This window comes from Balaenoptera acutorostrata, chromosome 14 (assembly GCF_949987535.1).
Source record: "Balaenoptera acutorostrata chromosome 14, mBalAcu1.1, whole genome shotgun sequence".
NCBI classification, from domain to species: Eukaryota; Metazoa; Chordata; class Mammalia; order Artiodactyla; family Balaenopteridae; genus Balaenoptera; species Balaenoptera acutorostrata.
In genome coordinates, this window is record NC_080077.1 from 7,233,577 (window position 1) to 7,253,126 (window position 19,550).

Sequence of the window (19,550 nt, forward strand, 5' to 3'; positions counted from 1 at the left end):
CAGGGCTCGAACCCGTGTCCCCTGCATTGGCAGGCAGATTCTCAACCACTGCGCCACCGGGGAAGCCCCTAAAAAAAATTTTTTTTTAAATTTTTTGGCCGCTGCACAGCATTTGGGATCTTAGTTCCTCGACCAGGGATTGAGCCCGCGCCCCCTGCAGTGGAAGCGTGGAGTCTTAACCACTGGACCTCCAGGGAGGTCCCCTCCACATTTCTAACAAGCTCCCATCCTCATGGTCCATGACGACACTTTAAGTAGATCAACCTCCAAGGTGCCACTAGGCTATAAGCTTGCCAAATAAAGAAAAGCATTATGTCAACAATTGAGAACAATAAAGATATATTTTTTAAAAAAATGTTTCACATTTCTGTTTATAAAGGTAATCCATCTGATCAAAAATTTTAAAAAATTACCCGACATATAAAGTACAAGGGCTGAAAATCATCCAGAGTGAAACACCACTTGAAGTGGTGTGCTTTCTTTTTACTTGGTTACAAAGAATGCGAGGGCTAAGTCTCAGTAATCTTTTGTATGACCTTGTCTTTTAAAATCAGATAGTGAAGCTGGAACCTTTTTCCATTTGTCGCCCATCAGTCGGGCATTAATTGATTTGAATTCAGTTCCTCCTGTTGGGGTAGATTTCCTCCTGCATTATGTGATTTCCAGTTGCTCAGTGCCTGGATGCAAGAGGAGGGAATGAATGACTTTCCAGGGTCATCTCTGCCAGGCTGAATGAACCTGGAGTGGTCTAGAAGAAAAAGGAGCTGAGTGAACACTGAGAACAATTTGTAAGAGGTTTAAAGAAAAATTCTGAGTTAAGATGTGTTGAGAGCTGATCAACGGACATTAATGTTTGGGGAATGACTTATTGTAATCATTATTGATCAAGGAGGAATCTTGCCTAATTCCTCTGTGTTTTCCCCAATGACAGGTAATGTTAGAGCTATTTGAAAGTACTTAGAATGATTGCAGTAATAACAATATAGCCATAAGAGATTATTGGTCATTAAAAACATATATGTGACACATTTGTAAGGCTCTATTAGAAATGATTGAAATATACAACTATTAAATATAAGATTAAACACTCCAAATATCAAATTGAATTTATTATTTACACTTTTTCTTTGTCACCTCAAAGCAGTAACAATTCCTAATTTAGCATACAGTGAGGTTATTATAATTACAAGTCTGTGATATGTTTATATTTTATAACTTGAGGAAAATTTCAAACTGTGTATATAGATTTATATCGATGTATCTATATTCATGTTCATAAAATAAGCCAAATGAAAAGAAAGCAAAACTATTGTCATTGTGTAGCTAACAATGTGTTAAGAGAAAAGGTTGTTGGAAATAATGTCCTTAATAACTCAACCATCTAGCATGACAGCGAAATACATAGTATGTAAGTTAACATTTTAGATAAATGATACTCATCATTCTAAGTACCAGAATTTAGGTTAAAAGAAACTTTTTTGAAACACATAGAATTTTACCTTTAATAGAGGGTTCTGAAAATATTTCAGTCTTTGGGATTGAACATGTTATAATCTCTATCGATTATTCTTTGCTTCTGTCCTAAATCACCTAAGACTTTAGAAACCTTGAGTCTTTTGTTTTTAAATCATGGTCATTTTCTTTTATACAAGTTACAAATAGTCATTGTAGAAAAAATATCAAAATGCAATAAAATATAAAAAAGCAAACAAAAATCATCCCCAATGTCACTGTTGAGAAAAAACCATTAGCAGACCTAGCCCCAGCCAGGGCTCAATCCCTGGGGGGCGCTGAGGAGCAGCAGGAGGGGGGAGGGAAGGGAGTCAAGGGATGGACATCTTGTCATTTTTTTCTTTTTTTTTTCTTTGAATAAATGTCACTTTTTTTTTTTTTTTTTTAAATTCCAGGAGGAAATACCGATAGTTCAACATTAGTGTGTTTTTTTTTTTTATAGCTACTTTATTTATTTCTTTCTTTTTTAAATTTTTTTTTTTTTTTTTTGGCTGTGTTGGGTCTTCGGTTCGTGCGAGGGCTTTCTCTAGTTACGGCAAGTGGGGGCCACTCTTCATCGCGGTGCAGGGACCGCTCTTCATCGCGGTGCGCGGGCCTTTCACCATCGCGGCCCCTCCCGTTGCGGGGCACAGGCTCCAGACGCGCAGGCTCAGTAGTTGTGGCTCACGGGCCCAGCTGGTCCGTGGCATGTGGGATCTTCCCAGACCAGGGCTCGAACCCGTGTCCCCTGCATTAGCAGGCAGACTCTCAACCACTGCGCCACCAGGGAAGCCCTAAATGTCACTTTTTGAGGCAAAAGAAGGAACCGTGAACATTTCAGACACCCTTTTCTTTGGGGTAGGCGCCGTCTCTTCTCCCAAAAACACTAATCCATTTCCCTAACCTAGTCAACCTCCAAACCCCAGAGGCTCTCCCCACCCCACCTGAATTCCTCTGAAAATGATTCAGTGGGGGCTACAATGTCACTCCACCTCATTTGCTGGACCAAATCTGGAGGGAGAACCCCCAAGTTAGGTGGCCCAGGGGGTTGTCCCCAGGTGGGGGGAGTAGGGGAGAGAAAATGGTAGCCATTTTTACATTATTTTGTATAGTATTTATTGATTCAGGAAACAAAGACAAAATTCTGAATAAAATGACTTGGAAACTGAAAAAAAAAAAAAACCACTAGCAGTTTAGTGACCTTTTTGCACACTGTGTGAGTTTCCTAGGACACAAGTCATTGGACTTTGGGCCCATCCTAGTCCAACACAAACACGTTGTAACTAGTCATATCTGCAAAGACGCTGTTTCCAAATAAGGTCACATTCTGAGGTTCTGCGTGGAGGTGAATTTGAGGGGGACACCATTCAACCTACTACACACCTAATATAATATATATAACTATAACAAAAGGTTCATGTTTTATAGATAACTTAGTTCCCTTTTCATTTAATATATCGTCAAGTTTCCCTATGTCTTTCAAATTCAGCATTTTAATTTTTATAGAGTGTCCTGTCATTTGAATATCACATCGTCTACCTAACTTGTTACTTCAGACATTTAGACGGTTTCCAGCCTTCACTATTATGAACAGCTCTGATGAATCTATAGATGCCCGAGTCTTTGAGGTTATCTCTGCTTATTTCTTTGGTATAATTTCTTGTGAGGTGAATTATTGGATAAAGAGTATGAACATTTGAAAAGCTTGTGATATACCTTGTTTAATTAAATTCCAGAAAGAAGGCACCAATTCACTGTCACCAGGGAGAGGAGCCAGCCCATCGTACAGCATCCGCTTCATAGTGTACATTATAGTTTTCTGCATGTTTGACAAGCAGACAGGCAAGGAAAGGACATCTCTTCCTTTCTACTTTTATTTTCTGTGAGGTTGCATCCTTTTTGTTGTTGTTATTTAATGGCTATTTGCGTATCCTTTTTATGAGTTACCAGTTTACGCCTCTTAGCTCCAACTATCAGCATCTATTTCTTGCTGTCTCACTGGTGAATATGCTGATCATTCTCATCCCTTTTATAGTTTGCTGTGAATTAAGAAACTATGTAGAGGGGCTTCCCTGGTGGCACAGTGGTTAAGAATCCGCCTGCCAATGCAGGGGACACGGGTTCGAGCCCTGGTCTGGGAAGATCCCACATGCTGCAGAGTAACTAAGCCCTTGAGCCACAACTACTGAGCCTGAGCTCTAGAGCCTGCGAGCCACAACTACTGAGCCCATGCGCCACAACTACTGAAGCCCGTGCGCCTAGAGCCTGTGCTCTACAACAAGAGAAGCCACCGCAATGAGAAGCCCACACACCGCAAGGAAGAGTAGCCCCTGCTCGCTGCAAGTAGAGAAAGCCCGCGCACAGCAACGAAGACCCAATGCAGACAAAAATAAATAAATAAATAAATTAATTAATTAAATTTATTTAAAAAAAAGGAAAGAAAGAAACTATGTAGACATACACCCCTACTTCCCTTTTCCCATTCTTTGGATCATCTCTGAACCTTGTACAGACTTCAATTACTGCCTTCATATCTTAATTGCTTACAGGCCTCTTTCTTTCCTAAGACTCTGAGGCCCTTGGGGCAAGGTCCATGTCTTACTTGTGTTTTTGTATCTTCAGCAATCAGCACAGATACTCAATACCTATTTGTTGAACTGAATTGTTAGATTTTGATCTGGAAATTTTCTCAGTTCCTTGTTTAGATAGAAATAACTAAATCAGGATATCTAAAATAAGGAGAGATTCTAAATGGGACTGAGTAAAGTGCATAGGGTTTAATTCTCGAAGGTTGTATTTCCACTTTAAATTTTTAGAAGTAGTGTTTTTTCCTCCCATATTTCTCAGCTATATTTCTAAGGTAATTGAGACTGTGAGTAACATCATCTAAATAGGCAAAGTGTTACTGTAGCAAAAATAAGCATAATAATAACAATAATCTTAAAAGGGAACCCTCTTGCACTGTTGGTGGGAATGTAAATTGATACAGCCATTATGAAGAACAGTATGGAGGTTCCTTAAAAAACTAAAAATAGAATTATCATATGACCCAGCAATCCCACTCCTGGGCATATACCCAGAGAAAACCATAATTCAAAAAGACACACACACCCCAATGTTCATTGCAGCACTATTTACAATAGCCAGGTCATGGAAGCAACCTAAATGCCCACTGACAGACGAATGGATAAAGAAGCTGTGGTACACATATACAATGGAATATTACTCAGCCATAAAAAGGAACGAAATTGGGTCATTTGTAGAGACGTGGATGGACCTAGAGACTGTCATACAGAGTGAGGTAAGTCAGAAAGAGAAAAACAAATACATATATTAACACATATATGTGGAATCTAGAAAAATGGTACAGATGAACTGCTTTGCAAGGCAGAAATAGAGACACAGATGTAGAGAACAAACATATGGACACCAAGGGGGGAAAGCCAGGTGGGGAGTGGGGTGGAGGTGGGATGAATTGGGAGATTGGGATTGACATGTATACACTGATGTGTATAAAATGGATAACTAATAAGAACCTGCTGTATAAAAAAATAAATAAAATAAAATTCAAAAATTCAAAAAAAAAGAACCTGATGTATAAAAAAATTAAATTAAATTAAATTTAAAAAATAATAATGATAATTTTAATGGAATAGACATATAATAGTATTATGATCAGAATAAGACTTGCAATTGTCAAAAATTTTTATTTCATATTGTTTCTGTTGAAATCAGTGGCTCTACTTATAGTAAGTGTAGCACAAATTTATGCAATTTGTAGATTTTGAAATTAATCCCCATTCAAAATTCAAATATGAAAAAGCATCAGTCTAACTCTACTTTAGAAGTGCTTTGAAAAACTGGAAACAAATGAATTTTAAAACATAATTTGAAAAGTTATGAGAACTCTTAAAAATTGCATTGGCTGCAAGAACTTCTTACAAACATCTTTTATAAACATGTTTACATGGTCAAATTTATTTTCCCATGAATATTAAAATAAACCATTGCCACAAATGGGTTTTCTGTTCTGGTCCTTTTTTATGCCTTAGATGTCTTTTAACTCCATTCATGCTTTTCCCTCTCTCCATCACAGACTATCAAAACGCCGCACACCCTATAGGACCCAGTCCAAACCATGTTTGCTGAATTCAGAATGCCTTTTTTTCGTTCATCATAACCAAAAAGAGCTCTTTCCATCCTCTCTATTTTCTCATGGCACGCTGTTTTTAGCACTTTTGTAGCTCTTAGTAATTCTGCAATACGGTCTAGTTATTTGTGAACATTTTATTTTTTTCCCTGTGGATTGTAAACATCTAAAGAACGGCGGTGAACACAGGAATCATATGTTAGTACTCAAATATTATTTGTGGCAATGGCTCTAATAAAGAACATTTGAAGGGCATACATCTTAACTGTTTGGAGGTTGAAAGTGGTTTTTAGAAATGTTGGAGACCTGGCATTTCTGGAGGTTCAACAGCCCGCCCTCTTTTAAAATTATGAGGACTCTATTTTATTATAAAGATCTGCCCAGACCCTCTCTAACACTGCGCGTGAATGCCACGTGCATGTGCTTGCGTGCGTGCGCGCGCGCGCGCACGGGGAATCAACCCTGGTAGCTGCTTTGCTGGGAGAAAATCCATCGACCTCCAAGCCTCTGTTTCCCAGTTCTTAACATCTCAGATCGCTGGAATTTTCAGTAGTATTTTGTCGAAGGTGCTTTGGGGCTCTTCCGAGTGGAATGCAATCTCCTTTCCGCACCGCCTACCAGTGAGAGGTGAGGGGGGATTGCAGAGTGCGGGTATTTTACCAAACAAAATATGAGCCAGTTTAGGGCAATTTCCAGGTCTCAGCACAGAAGGGGCTGGATCTGTCCGAGCTGAGGTTGGAGGAGCCATGTCGGCATAGGGATGCAACAGGATTCGGGAGGCGCGGCCGAAAAAGAAAGGCCACCTAGCGGGCTTTGTTTCCGATTCTGGCAGGTTCTCCGGCCAGAGATTTCAAACGTGAAGCCAGCCGAAGCACTTCCTTACACTAATTGGAAGGGGAGGGGGAGGGACTCATGTTACACCAGCTCGTATCTCCCTCCCCATAACTGCTAAATTGTAGCTTTAAAAGGAAGTGACATGGGGTGGGGAGAGACGTCAGCTGAGGACCACTTTTTTTTTTTTTTTTTCCGAAGAGTCCACCCCATGGGTGGAGTCTCGCTTTTTCTTTCCAGTGTTGGCTGACTTACAGCTCCTATAAACTAGTGGCAATTTCTGCACCCCAGCCTGCTCCCTTTCAGTTTCTGATTTCTAAGTCCATGTGTCCAGGGCTGCCAGAAAGGAGGTATGTGCCGTTCGTGCTATTTCCAGGCGACTTCACCTCTGGGCGTGGCGGATGTTTGCGCCCCTCTCTCTATCACCCTTATTCTCTCCTGGGCTGGATTTCATTAAAACCTCTGCAAGGGGTAGGTAAGAAAGAGGAGGCGAGGAAGGCGGAGAAGGAAGTGAGGCGACAGTGGGAACGTGGAGGGGCAGCCCTGGAAGGCAGCGGGGGCTTTGCTGCCGCACAGGGACCGTTTCTTTGTGCTCAGCTGGGGGAACGTGCCTGTCCGCGCTGTGATTTCGAGCTGCCGCGCTGGGGTTCATTTCCCCCTGCCCAGTCCCACCCCCCCCCCGACCCCCCGCCTCGGGTGAAAGAATTTTCTCTGCAACAGACGAAGCCGGGGAGAAGGTTCCTGTTACCGATCGGTCTCTTTTGTGTCATGCAACATGTTCTTCCGTCTCTGCCGTTTCTATGGCAACCACAAAAATACTACCCCAAGTGCAGCCCCGATATCCATTGCTTTATTTGTGATTGCTGCGCGTCGGCTGCTTTCCGCGCTGGTTCTCGCCCAGGCTGTTCAGAGGCAACCTGGCTTCGCGGCTACCCCTCCTCACCCCCGCTTTGGTTTTTCCCTATCACCGGAGGGCTGGGGGAGGGGAGTTGTCAAGGAAACGGGCATTTGTAATTACCTCTTTATTTACTGAATTTTCAGCCTATGACTTTCCTCATCATCTCTGGGAATTAGAAAAAGGAATGATTTGATGTTAATGTAAGTCTTCAGTTTCTGGTCTTTTTTGAAAACCTAAACTGTTCTCAAGACGTGATATTAATCCTGTGATCAAACTAAGTGGCGGGGAGGGGCGGGGAAGAGCACTTCTTTAGAGGAGGTGAGATCCTTGGAAAAAGTTGTAGAGGGTGTTTGAGAATTCACACTGACGTTATTGTCTGCCCAGGTCTGCCTAAAAGTCTGAATGTTTCAAAGAGGGGTCTTTGCTGTAGTCTGAACTTACTTAGCACACAATCCAAGTTCAACAAGTGTAAATGAGTAACAAATGGTAACTACCAGCAGGACTCTCGGTTTTTCGGGCATCTTCCTAATACGGATCAGCTGTCCACTCTCCTTAAGGTGAGGGTCCATAGACCTTCTCTTTTTTAAAACTGGGAAGAGATTAACCCAGCTGTGATTGTTAGTCAAGCATCCTCAGTTGGGGAAAAAAAAAAAAAAAGATATCATGAGATAAGGAAGAAAGTGTGTATCTGCAGTGTGTATGTGTATCTGATGTGTGTGTATGTGTGTGTGATGTGTGGTGTGTGTGTGTGTAGTTGGGCAGGGAAACTACTGAATCTTCTAAGTACCCTCTATGGAGAGAAAAAGAGTTGATTTTCAGGAAAAATATAAAACATGAGAGAAAAAAAGTATCATCTACATAGTATTATTAAGCAAAGTTAAATGTAATTAAAATCAAGTGACACATCTGTTGAACAGACATAGTCCAAATGGGCTTATTAGCAGGTAGGAGTCAAATTGATGCTTTTATTCAGTGCATCTGAGGAGATGTGTGACAACAGACACCATTCTTCTAATGGGCATCCTGAATTACCAAATTAGGCTTTATAGGACGGATCGATAGTAATCTCACCCTTGATTCTTAAAATTTTCTGTAGTTTTGGATAAAGATTTGTGAAGGTGGCTTAGCCTTCACAATGCCTTTCCACTATGAAGCCAAAAGCATCACTTAGAAACCTCAGAGTAACCCCTCCACAGGGAAGCAGGAAGAAGGGGTGGTTTAATGAGGTTCTGCTTGCCAAGATCCTTATCTCAACATGCTGTTGTCTATGACTTATAAAACTTTTTATAGTGCAAGAGGTCTTAAGTATTTCAGATACAAAAGTTATCTAAAAAGGGGGCTAAATAGCATGGCACAAAACTAATGGGAGGTAAGTAAAGACAAGAGAACTAGTTAAAAAGTTATAAAACACAGAAAAGTGTCATTAAAAAATATGACTATTGTTTTGGAAAGCACATGTTAGTACATATAAACAGTTGTAGGTTTATAGGTTTGCGATGTTTGCAAAGTGTGGAGACTAGTCAGACTAAGTTACTGTTTTTCCAGCCTGAGATGGTCCTCAAGGATGTAGACTTGACTACATGACCCATCTGCGGAGCAGATGGGAAGTGTGTAAGTCAAGTGTGTGGTGCGAGTACTCTTGAGTTTCCACATCTAGGAGTTTCACAGCAAAAAGCCTTGTAAGATGGAGTTCAAAGGAAAAGTAGCAAGAATTGTTTGGAATTTCAGCCAAAAAAAGGGAAATCACTGTCCTATGATCGGACCCTTAGTAGAAGTTAAAAACATAATTAACAGTCTTGATCCGGGGAGGGTCAGTGGAGCTATAGATGCAAAGCAAATTCTGGGTCCAGTGAAAGAGGCTGGATGGAGGTGATGCTGAGGAAATAACTGGTGAAGCTGGAGTCAGTCACCATCGTGTTGGGATTTCATGGCTCTGAACTGTGTGCTGTCAAGTTTGTGAAGAAAACAGAAGTGGTGGTCTGTGTTTGCAAGTTTAAAATCCTCCAAACAGGGGTGACAAAGTGTGTAGATGGGCACAGAGCTGGAGAGAAGGAGGCAAGGCAAGAGGGAAATGAGAAGCGAGATGCTGTGAGTCTGGGAAGAAGTAGAGGATGGTGACATTGAAGGTTTGAAGGGGAGGGGACAGACGATTCAAGGGGAAGAGGCAAAGGTGTCTCAGGTAACAGGGACAGATGGTGAGAGATGGGTCCTGGTTCATGGTTCTTGTCCAAAGCAGGAAGAAGTCCATCTTTAGTATGGAAATAGCCCAGGAGCAGTCTGTGCTGGTGGAAAGAACTAGTAGGGATTCAGGGACAGAATTTTGTTTAACCCAGAACGAGACTGGTAGAAAAGAAGGACTATGTAAGTAGGAGGCAGAATCCTTCGTAATTCAGTTGTTCCTGAGTTGAAGCTCTAAAAACTGCAATCAGACTTAAATCAGACTTTAAACAAGTCAGAAATTTGGAAGCGGGAACTCCGCATGCACCCACAACGTCATTCTAATAATACCGACCATTGCTGTTGCTTTAAATTGTGGGGTGCTCAGATGAGCATTTGGCAGACTTACTATATTTTGTGCAATCTGCTGTATTCTGAAAAGGAGGTCTAGTGGGTATGGGAAGACACTGTGTTCACAGTTCTGAAAGGTTTTTGATGCCTAAACGTTCATATGTAATCACTCCGGGCTTAAAAACTATCTCACATCACCCAGAACCTGGGCAACTCTAATTCAATAATCTTTGTCCCAGGACAGAATCCATTTGGAAAGTTTTGGAACTCGGAAATTTGGCTTCATGTATGGACCAGGGAGAATCACTGCTAAGGTTCTGGGAAAGAGGAAGCTTAAATCATGAACTTGTTCTTTTAACAGTATTTCTTGTGCGTTTATTATGTGCCGAGTGCCGTGGACACACTGTGAGCAAAACCGCATACAGTGTAAATAGCTAGTTTTCAAATATCCGAAGGGTTTTTAAGGGAGATACTGTGACTGGCTGATCTCCATTCTCTTCTAATGACTGAATAAGAGGAAATATTTTAAAACAAGAGCAATTTTTGGTGAACGTTATCATGGAACAATCTATCTAACCTGTCTTTCTTTATTTTTCAAGACTTGTTCTGCAAAGATTTTCTACTTGTGTTTGTTTTTGTTCCTCCAGTCTGGTTTGCTTTACTTCTTCCTTTCATCTTTAGTCCTACCTTTCAGTCACCATTCATTCATTCATTCATATATCATCCATCCACCCATTTACTCATTCACTCAACAAATGATATCAGTATCATGTGTCAGTTACTATATATTATGGATATAGCAATAAATGGGAAACTATTTCTTCCCTAAAAAAGCTCAGGAACTATTAGAGAGACAGATGTAGAAACAGCCCCTTAAACCAGGGCATATTGTTCTTTTTTCTTTTTTTAAATTAAACTATAGTTGATTTACAATATTGTGTTAGTTTCAGGTGTACAGCTTCAGATTCTTTTCCATTATAGGTTATACAAGGTATTGAACATAGTTCCATGTACTATGCAGGAAATCCTTGTTTATCTGTTTTATATATAGTTGTGTGTATCTATTAATCCCGTGTTTAAAATTTTTTCCTCCCCCTCCCCTTTCCCTTTTGGTAACCATAAATTTGTTTTCTATGTCTGTGAATCTGTTTCTGTTTTGTAAATAAGTTAATTTTTATTATTTTTTTAGATTCCACAAATCAGTGATGTCATATAATGCTTGTCTTTCTCTGCCTGACTTACTTCACTTAGTATGATAATCTCTAGGTCCGTCTGTTTTGCTGCAGATGGCAATATTTCACTCTTTTGAATGGCTGAGTAATATTCCACTGTGTAATATACAGGGGTAATTGTCTTTGATTGAAGCATCTGTTGGCTAACGGCACCAGATGCTTCTTTCATTGAACCATTTTATACATAGATTGTTCTGGGCAGAGAGGGAGAGAGTGCTTAGCAGTTGACTGTTCATCTTATAACTTTCTTGTCTCGTCCTTCATTGGTTGAGCTTATGTTTGATGTCAGTAAACATTTGTTGATTAACGATATGGAAGAAGTGAGGTTTTGACCCTGGGCACACAGAGGCACAGAGGGCAGAAGGTTTGTAAATTCTCTTCCTGGAAAATACAAACTGAGTGAGATAATCTCTCAAAGTTCCCTCAGAGTGAGTTACCTGTAGACTCCGTGGGACTATAGGTCCCTCCAGATGGACTCAAAATATAACATTTTAAAAAGGCAGACTCCCAACTGCATCCAAATTATATGCCCATTGGTTTACTAGATAATCCTCTTGCCATTAGATTTCCCATAAGATGTTGCAAGTCTATGTCTTGTTCGACAAAAGCAAGTGGGTTTCAACACTTTAAATCTAAATACCCCAAATAAATAATGTTAAAACCTTGTTGCAACACTTCCTGTTTGTATTTCCTGCTGTCATGCAGCTCCTCTCAGCAGGACTGTCTGACCACACGTGATTTCTACCTTCAGCAGGAAATTATATGGGCAACCTAACCAAGTTCATCCGGAATGCCCCGCCTCCGGTGCCCCCCTGACCTTCAGAGAAAAAACGTTTAGCAAATTCCCCCTCTTCTTTGTTTTTTTTTTTTTTTTTAAACATCTTTATTGAAGTATAATTGCTTTACAATGGTGTGTTAGTTTCTGCTTTATAACAAAGTGAATCAGTTATACATATACATATGTTCCCATATCTCTTCCCTCTTGCATCTCCCTCCCTCCCACCCTCCCTATCCCACCCCTCTAGGTGGTCACAAAGCACTGAGCTGATCTCCCTGTGCTATGCGGCTGCTTCCCACTAGCTATCTATTTTACGTTTGGTAGTGTATATATGTCCATGACACTCTCTTACCCTGTCACATCTCACCCCTCCCCCTCCCCATAGCCTCAAGTCCATTCTCTAGTAGGTCTGTGTCTTTATTCCCGTCTTGCCACTAGGTTCTTCATGACCTTTTTTTTTTTTCCCCTTAGATTCTATATATATGTGTTAGCATACGGTATTTGTTTTTCTCTTTCTGACTTACTTCACTCTGTATGACAGACTCTAGGTCCATCCACCTCACTACAAATAACTCAGTTTCTTTTCTTTTTATGGCTGAGTAATATTCCATTGTATATGTGTGCCACATCTTCTTTATCCATTCATCCGATGATGGACACTTAGGTTGCTTCCATGTCCTGGCTATTGTAAATAGAGCTGCAATGAACATTTTGGTACATGACTCTTTTTGAATTATGGTTTTCTCAGGGTATATGCCCAGTAGTGGGATTGCTGGGTCGTATGGTAGTGTTATTTTGATTGTGGATGAGATCAGCTTCTCCCTTCAGCAGGAAGTTGTTTCAATCTCTCCCCTCTGACCTTGGGTCACACATGATGGCTATTTCATGGTCATTTCTATGTAGGATCCAACAAGAGAAGAGGCACATTGTGTACTTCATGGTAGTTTGAAACCGGACACTGAAATTCCTGCAGGAGATTATTCCTCAGCCTGGGGAATGACAGGTAACTTGTAGAAGCCATCAGGGACGCTGAGGTGACTGGCCAACCTGTAGGATATGTATGAGAATGATAGCAGCCCACCTGTGCTGAGGGCACCCTATGGGCAAGTCTATTACACAGACCTCACATTTATTCATTCCCTTTATCCTCATAACAAACGAGCAGGTTAAAACTGTTATCAATTTGCATTTTAGATAGAGAAAGTAAAGTTGAGAGAGAGTAAGTTACTCCCCTAATACCATAATAAGTAACAGAGCTGAGATTGGACCCAAGACCATGGTACCCCACCGCTGACCCCCTATTTCCGTGGTATCGTATTTATGCATCTATGCCCTGGCCAGCCCAGTGCCTGGGACATAGACACACAGTATTTCTACAGTTGTGAGCAGCTCTCTACCGTATGGACCTTCCCTTGCATGCCTTCCATCCTACATTTTAGGAGCTTCAGAAATTTTGGAAGAGAGAGTAGTATTTTAGAACTTGGGCGGTGGGGCGGGGGTGGGGGGAACTAATAGCCATACTTCTAAGACAAACTACTGTAATAGTTTTCAGGGGGCTTTATTATTTTGTTGTGGTTTAGCCAGAAAGGTGATACGGTGGGGGAAGGGAACAGGTCCTGTGATTCAAACATCTGAGTGACAGTGCAATTCATACATCAAATTAAATATGAACTTTTAGCAAAACCAATTTATAACCAAGGATTGAACTTTGCCGAGAAGTTGCTCTTAAGGATATCTGCTATCGCTGCTCTCAGTGGTTCCCAAGGCCATGGGTAGATGGAGTCAGCGTTTCTTGTCTGTTGTTGATTGTTAACAGATCAATTAGCAAGTTTAAAGGCAGAGTGTTATCTGAAAAGATACCACCAGTGCTTATCTTAGACAGACTTTGAAATGAGAATGGGAGAAATGCATTGAGTGAAGTTTGGTCTTTTTCCCATCTCTGTCAGCTCCCTCCTGAGCTGTCACCTCTCTGCGGGCAGAGGTTAACCCAGGCTGATGAAATTTTAAAGAGTCTGTCCATACCTAGCACTTCTTCCCAGGATGCTGCAGCCGTCAACACACAATCAATGCCATCATCTGAAACCTCCCCTTTCCTCTCTCCTTTGCTGTGGGGAAGGGTAGGTTGAAAGGAGACGTGGTGGGTAGCTTCCTTCCCAAATGTGTGTCACCCTTTGGGCCTGTCTCCCGAACCTCTGGCCTCTGCTGTCTTGACATTCTTCCTCTATCTCGTTCATTCTTCCTAAAAGTCACTCTTTCCAGATGCTATTACATTATAGACAATTCTTTACAGTTGTAGCCTCATGACTGCACTGGGGGCTTCTCATGAAAGTTTCTAGCACAGAGCAGCACGCCTGGCACTGAATGGGTGCTGTAGCCTAGACAAAAAAAAAAGTGGGCACAAGAGATCCAGGGTCAGATATGCCTGATCTGATGCCTTCCAGCCAGGTCCTCCCAGGTTGACATTCCTTTAGGGCAAGTTTTTTTTTTTTTGAATTTTATTTTTTTATACAGCAGGTTCTTATTAGTCATCAGTTTTATACACATCAGTGTATACATGTCAATCCCAATCTCCCAATTCATCCCACCCCACCCCACCCCACCCCCTGGCCCCCCGTAGGGCAAGTTCTTAATCTCAACACTGTTGACATTTTGGGCCAGATAAGTCTTTGTTGTGGGGCCGTCCTGTGCGTTCCTGGCCTCCATCGTCTACATGCCACCACCAGCCCAATTGTGACAGCCAAAAATGCCCCAGACTCTGCCAGATGTCCCCTGGAAGGGTGAAGTCACCTGCACTTGAGAACCACTGCTTTAGGGAATTGCCACGTCTGAGCTCACATGGTCGGCTCTCCCATCCAAGCAAACGCGTCCCTCAGGATTAACCTGTACTCCCCAGGTTTACAGACATGAGTCCAAACCAAAGGTGCAATTCATTCACTGAAATTAATAAATAGACAGGAATTGGAAAATAATAATAAAATAACTGAAAGGCAGACCTGAAACTGGAATGTATTCAAAGTTTAGTGCCCTTTCTCTGGCAAACCTGCTGCAGTCACCTTGTAACCCGAGGCTGCAGGGAGGGAGCTGGGCGGGGCTGGGTGGGCGGACAGTATCTCAGAACTCTGTTTAGGGAGACCCTGCCCATGGGCCTGGCCGGGCACGATGGATTAACATATCTATAGAAAGATTGGGAGCTGCTCGGCATAACTGACGTCACCTTTGCTGGGATTTGCTGATTTACCCCATTTCCTGGGTCTACACAGGGAACCACGTGCCCCATGCCCAGGTCTCACTAGTAATGGCTTGTCTCGGAGCACAGACCTCCAGCTGTGGTGGGTGTTTCCAGCCTCTCCCTCCTTCTGGTCTCTGGTCTCCAGCGCTTCCCACTGGGTTGGAGGCCAGCTTCCCTGTTCGTCCTGGACCCCCCTGCTTCAGGTAAGGCCCGCTCCCCAGCCCCATGCCTGGGGCTCACGTGGTGTTTAGGCTCTGCCCTGTCCCTTCTTTTTGTCTGCCCTTCTCCCTCCTCCCTTCCAGGACCTGAAAGATGGGAGTGAGTGGGGTGAGTCTGTTATTCCCACGCCCCACACAATTCCAGAATCTTCTTACAGCGTTTCTGAATCCTTGTGCCCAGCCTGTTATTGGCTGGGCACTGAGGGTACACGGATGAGCCAGACAGGGTCACTGCCTGGAGGACAGGCCAGAAACCTAAGTGGATCATTTTAACACACTGGTGGGAGAGTGCAGAGTGCTGCGGGAGCATAGAAAGGGGAGCCCCTGATCCCCCATCCAGTCTGGGGCTTCAGAAACGCTTCCTAGAAGTGGGGTGCTAATGCTGGGGTGCTCTGTTTACAGAGGGGCAGGATGTGAGTCAGGAAGTGATCAGAGACGAGAGTGTGCCCGGTGGTGAAGGGGCCTGGACGGCAGGGACAGTGAGGTGGGGGACACCCCGTTCCTTGGACCCTGTGAACTGATCTGGCTGGCATCGTAGGCAGGGAGAGCCCCGTCAGGCTGGTGCCTTGGTCCAGGAGACCAAGGTGGAGGTCAGGCCTGGGAGGACGTTGCAGAAAGAGCCGGGCTGAGAACTCCGGGAGATGGAGCCCCAGGATTTTGTAACGGGTTGTACAGAGGGCCGCTTGGATGCTCTGGGATAGTAAATACAGAAAGAAACCTTTCCTGTAATAGTCTTCCCAAAGGGTCACCTCTATTATGCTTTGTAATGTAGTCATTTATGCACTTTAATAATATCAACCCCCCTTATTCAGCATTTACTACTGTGTTGTGTGCTCTGCCTGGCCGATCCCATTTTGTCCTTATCCAGCCTTGTGGGTTGTGAATTCTTTTCTCTAGTCTGACTTGAAACTGAGGCATAGAGTGGTTAGCTAGCTTTCCTGAGTCACAGAGCTAGCAATACCTGTGGGTGGAGCAAAGACTGTGACTTTTGATCAAAGAAAGAATTATAAAAGCATCTTATTTACTTGTATGATGTATTCTTTCCCACAATTTCCCTGGATCTTCTTTTAGGGGGAAAGGATTTCCATAGCTTCAAAATGTGCAGAAATTCGTCTTAACCTCCCAAATCATGCAGAAGTTTAAGAAGTTACTTAAGACCAAACAATATAATGAAAGTTTCATGGTGTCTCTAAAATCCTCATTTGACCTCCATTCCTAGAGGAATAATAGAGTTAACATTTAAGGGAAACAGAGAGAGAGGACCACAGAGATATTTTAGGTGTGCCTGATTATTTTAATTATTTATGTTGGTTCCAATTTTAGCCAGATTGGCACTTCCTCCTTTCTCCCACTGGTTCTGTCTTCTGAAACGGCTGAACTGTGATTTGTCTTTAAGACAGTCTGGTTTAAAAAGCTTCCCTCTGGCCTGACTCCCCAGAGAAGACGTACCTTCTGTGCTTTGCAAGGCTGGGAGCTCGCTGTGTCCTGTGGGTGCGGGGCGGGCCCTGAGCTGCAATTTCCTAATGAGCACGTGACATGACCTTGCCTGCTTCTCTGGGCAGGGAGAGGATTCTCCTGGCGGTCAAGGTGTCCTGCCCTTGTCAAAGGCCACAGGAACGTTTCATTAATGAGAGTCCGGAGACTCCCAGGCCCCCTTCTCTAGCCGCTCTCTGCTGGGCCTAGTAGACTGGCAGCCTTTAGGACCACAGCGAGCAGCGTGGCATGAGGGGGAGCAGGGTTGTGCCACGGAGCCTGGCTTCGGCCCCAGCTGTGGCCACCTGCTTACTCTCTGCGGGACCCTGGGCTCCTTGAAACCAGGGCCTGTCTTAGTCTGTGCTGCCCCCTGGCACTGGCAAGTGGCCTGGTACATCCTGGGTCCTCGTTTCCCGATCCCACTAAGGAGGAGTCCAGGGTGGATGGAAATTCTTCAGCCACCTCATCCTGGGGCCATCTGGGGCATGTGCCAGCTGCAGGGTAAACTGGGCCCAGCTCACTCAAGCATCAGTTTTGCCAGAAGATCCAAGGGAAGAGAATTTTTAAAAAGAAAACAAGCATGGACAGGCCATGACATAACGCAAAATTTACATGAACTTTTAAGACAATACAGCAGACTTTTCAGGCCGGGTTGTTTGGATGGCTTTAGGCCATAGCTCCAGACCCTTCACAGTTGGTTTCCTCTGCTGAAGGGAATATTTCTTTTTTTTTTTTTTTATTTTTGGCTGTGTTGGGTCTTCGTTTCTGTGCGAGGGCTTTCTCTAGTTGAGGCAAACGGGGGCCACTCTTCATCGCAGTGCGTGGGCCTCTCACTATCGCGGCCTCTCTTGTTGCAGAGCACAGGCTCCAGACGCGCAGGCTCAGTAGTTGTGGCTCACGGGCCTAGTTGCTCCGCAGCATGTGGGATCTTCCCAGACCAGGGCTCGAACCCGTGTCCCCTGCATTGGCAGGCAGATTCTCAACCACTGCGCCACCAGGGAACATCCCTGAAGGGAATATTTCTGTGGACATTTTTGAGAAGAAAACACTGAGCTGGATAATCTCTAGCTGACTGTGGGAAGGAACAGTCCTTTCCCTTCCCCTGCTTCCTACTCTCTCCAGTGGTGAGTCTTGGAGATGGGATGGGATGGGGCTGGGCCTGAGTAATCCCTGAGAATTCACCCACCTTGACTGTTTTCTTCTCTGTGTCTATCTGCTCCTGAAGGTCTAACTGATGGAAGGTTGCTTGGATCTTGCCCTTTTCGTCTCTGGTCACCCACCTTTTGTGCCCTCCCTCCCTTGATAATGGAGTAATAGCTTCTCTGGATGAGCCCACCCCTTGTTCTTTTCTTTCTGATCTCTTCCTCTCCCAATACCTTGACTATCTCTTGGACAAGGAGTCAACTCTTATTGCTGGCTGATATCTGTTATCTTATCGTCTTGGGGTGAGTTATCTCCCTGTTCTCATAAAACCTTCCTGCATGGGGTTATCTTTTGAAATCTGACCGAAATAGTCAGGCAGGTGAAATTTGCCAATTCAGATACTAGCAAGCTATCATAAAGGTACCCCTCACTCGAAGGGTCTCACATTCTCCAGAATAACCTCACCCAAACCTCCTGCGTGAAATGAAAAGCTTGGATAGAGCTCGTTGTAAGAGATGGAAAGAGAGCCCAATACCTAACTACCCCAATAAACCACTTTTTTTTTTTCCTTTACAGTAAGACGTTGGAGGAAAAAAAATCTGAGCTATGGACTTTGCCCAGGCACAAGCAAACCAAGTGTTTTTTTTAATGTATTAGAGAATAATAAGGAAGAAGGGTGGGCCTCTTTTGTGTGTGTGTGTGTGTGTGTGTACATGCTCTTTTTAAAATCATGTTATTAAGTGCATATATGAAGTGTCACTTGACCCAACATTTCATAATAATCTTTTTTTTTACTTTTTGGCCACGCCCCTCGGCATGTGGGATCTTAGTTCCCCAGCCAGGGATTGAATCCGTGCTCCCTGCATTGGAAGTGTGGAGTCTTAACCACTGGACTGCCAGGGAAGTCCCCATAGTAATCATTTGAAAATGGAAATAGTGCTGTCAGATTATCAAGGTGCTATGGGGTCTGTGCATTAGAAGTACTACCATCTATTCCAGGGAAATTCACATTAGAATATTTGTGTGACACAGGTGATGGGATTGGCATTCTGGGGGGAAAGTGGAGAATAGGTACTCTCTGACCACAGGGAGTTTATCTAATTCAGATTAAACCAAAAGTCTGCTGAAACATATCCCATTTAAGAGATGGTAACATATCCAGCCATGTGGAACGCAGCCCCAGATCTGAAGTATAAAGTGAGAAACATTATTGTCAAAAGCCTGTGTACTTCATTAGGCTTAATCTGATTTTTCCGGAAACCTACTTAGCACGCAAAACACTGAAATGACTGGCTTAACAAGCTTGGTTCTCTGTTTTCCTGGGTAAATGGTAGAAAAGCAGCAATTGATGGCAGGGCAGGAAAAGAAACAATGGGGAACTAAAAAGATGACTACTGGTTGAGACTCACTGATGAACAGCAGAGCCATGGTCCTGAGCTGCCCGTGTTGTCCCCAGTGGACTTCATTTCCTAAGGCAGGAGAGTCCAGGTGACACTGGAAAGATTGTCACCAAAACAAAAGTTCTGTCAGTTTTACCTTTTGGCAACTTTAGTTACACAGCTTAGCTTTCCAGAAAGTTCCTTCATTCAGAACATGTCT

At 43.2% G+C, this 19,550-nt stretch overlaps 1 protein-coding gene across 4 annotated transcripts in view; it reads left to right on the forward strand.

The window, feature by feature from the left end:
- The first annotated feature begins 6,120 nt into the window (after positions 1-6,120).
- The window catches only part of AGPAT4 (1-acylglycerol-3-phosphate O-acyltransferase 4), a 113,739-nt gene continuing 100,309 nt past the window's right edge, over positions 6,121-19,550 (forward strand). Inside the window, exons 1-2 of one of the 4 annotated variants that reach the window (XM_057527618.1) lie at positions 6,686-6,822; positions 7,514-7,570. The gene's annotated coding sequence lies outside the window, so the exon portion shown is untranslated. Of the gene's footprint in view, positions 6,269-6,685; positions 6,823-7,513; positions 7,571-15,169; positions 15,321-19,550 lie in introns of those variants that run through there. The other 3 variants (XM_057527620.1, XM_057527619.1, XM_057527621.1) reach the window with 3 other exon arrangements.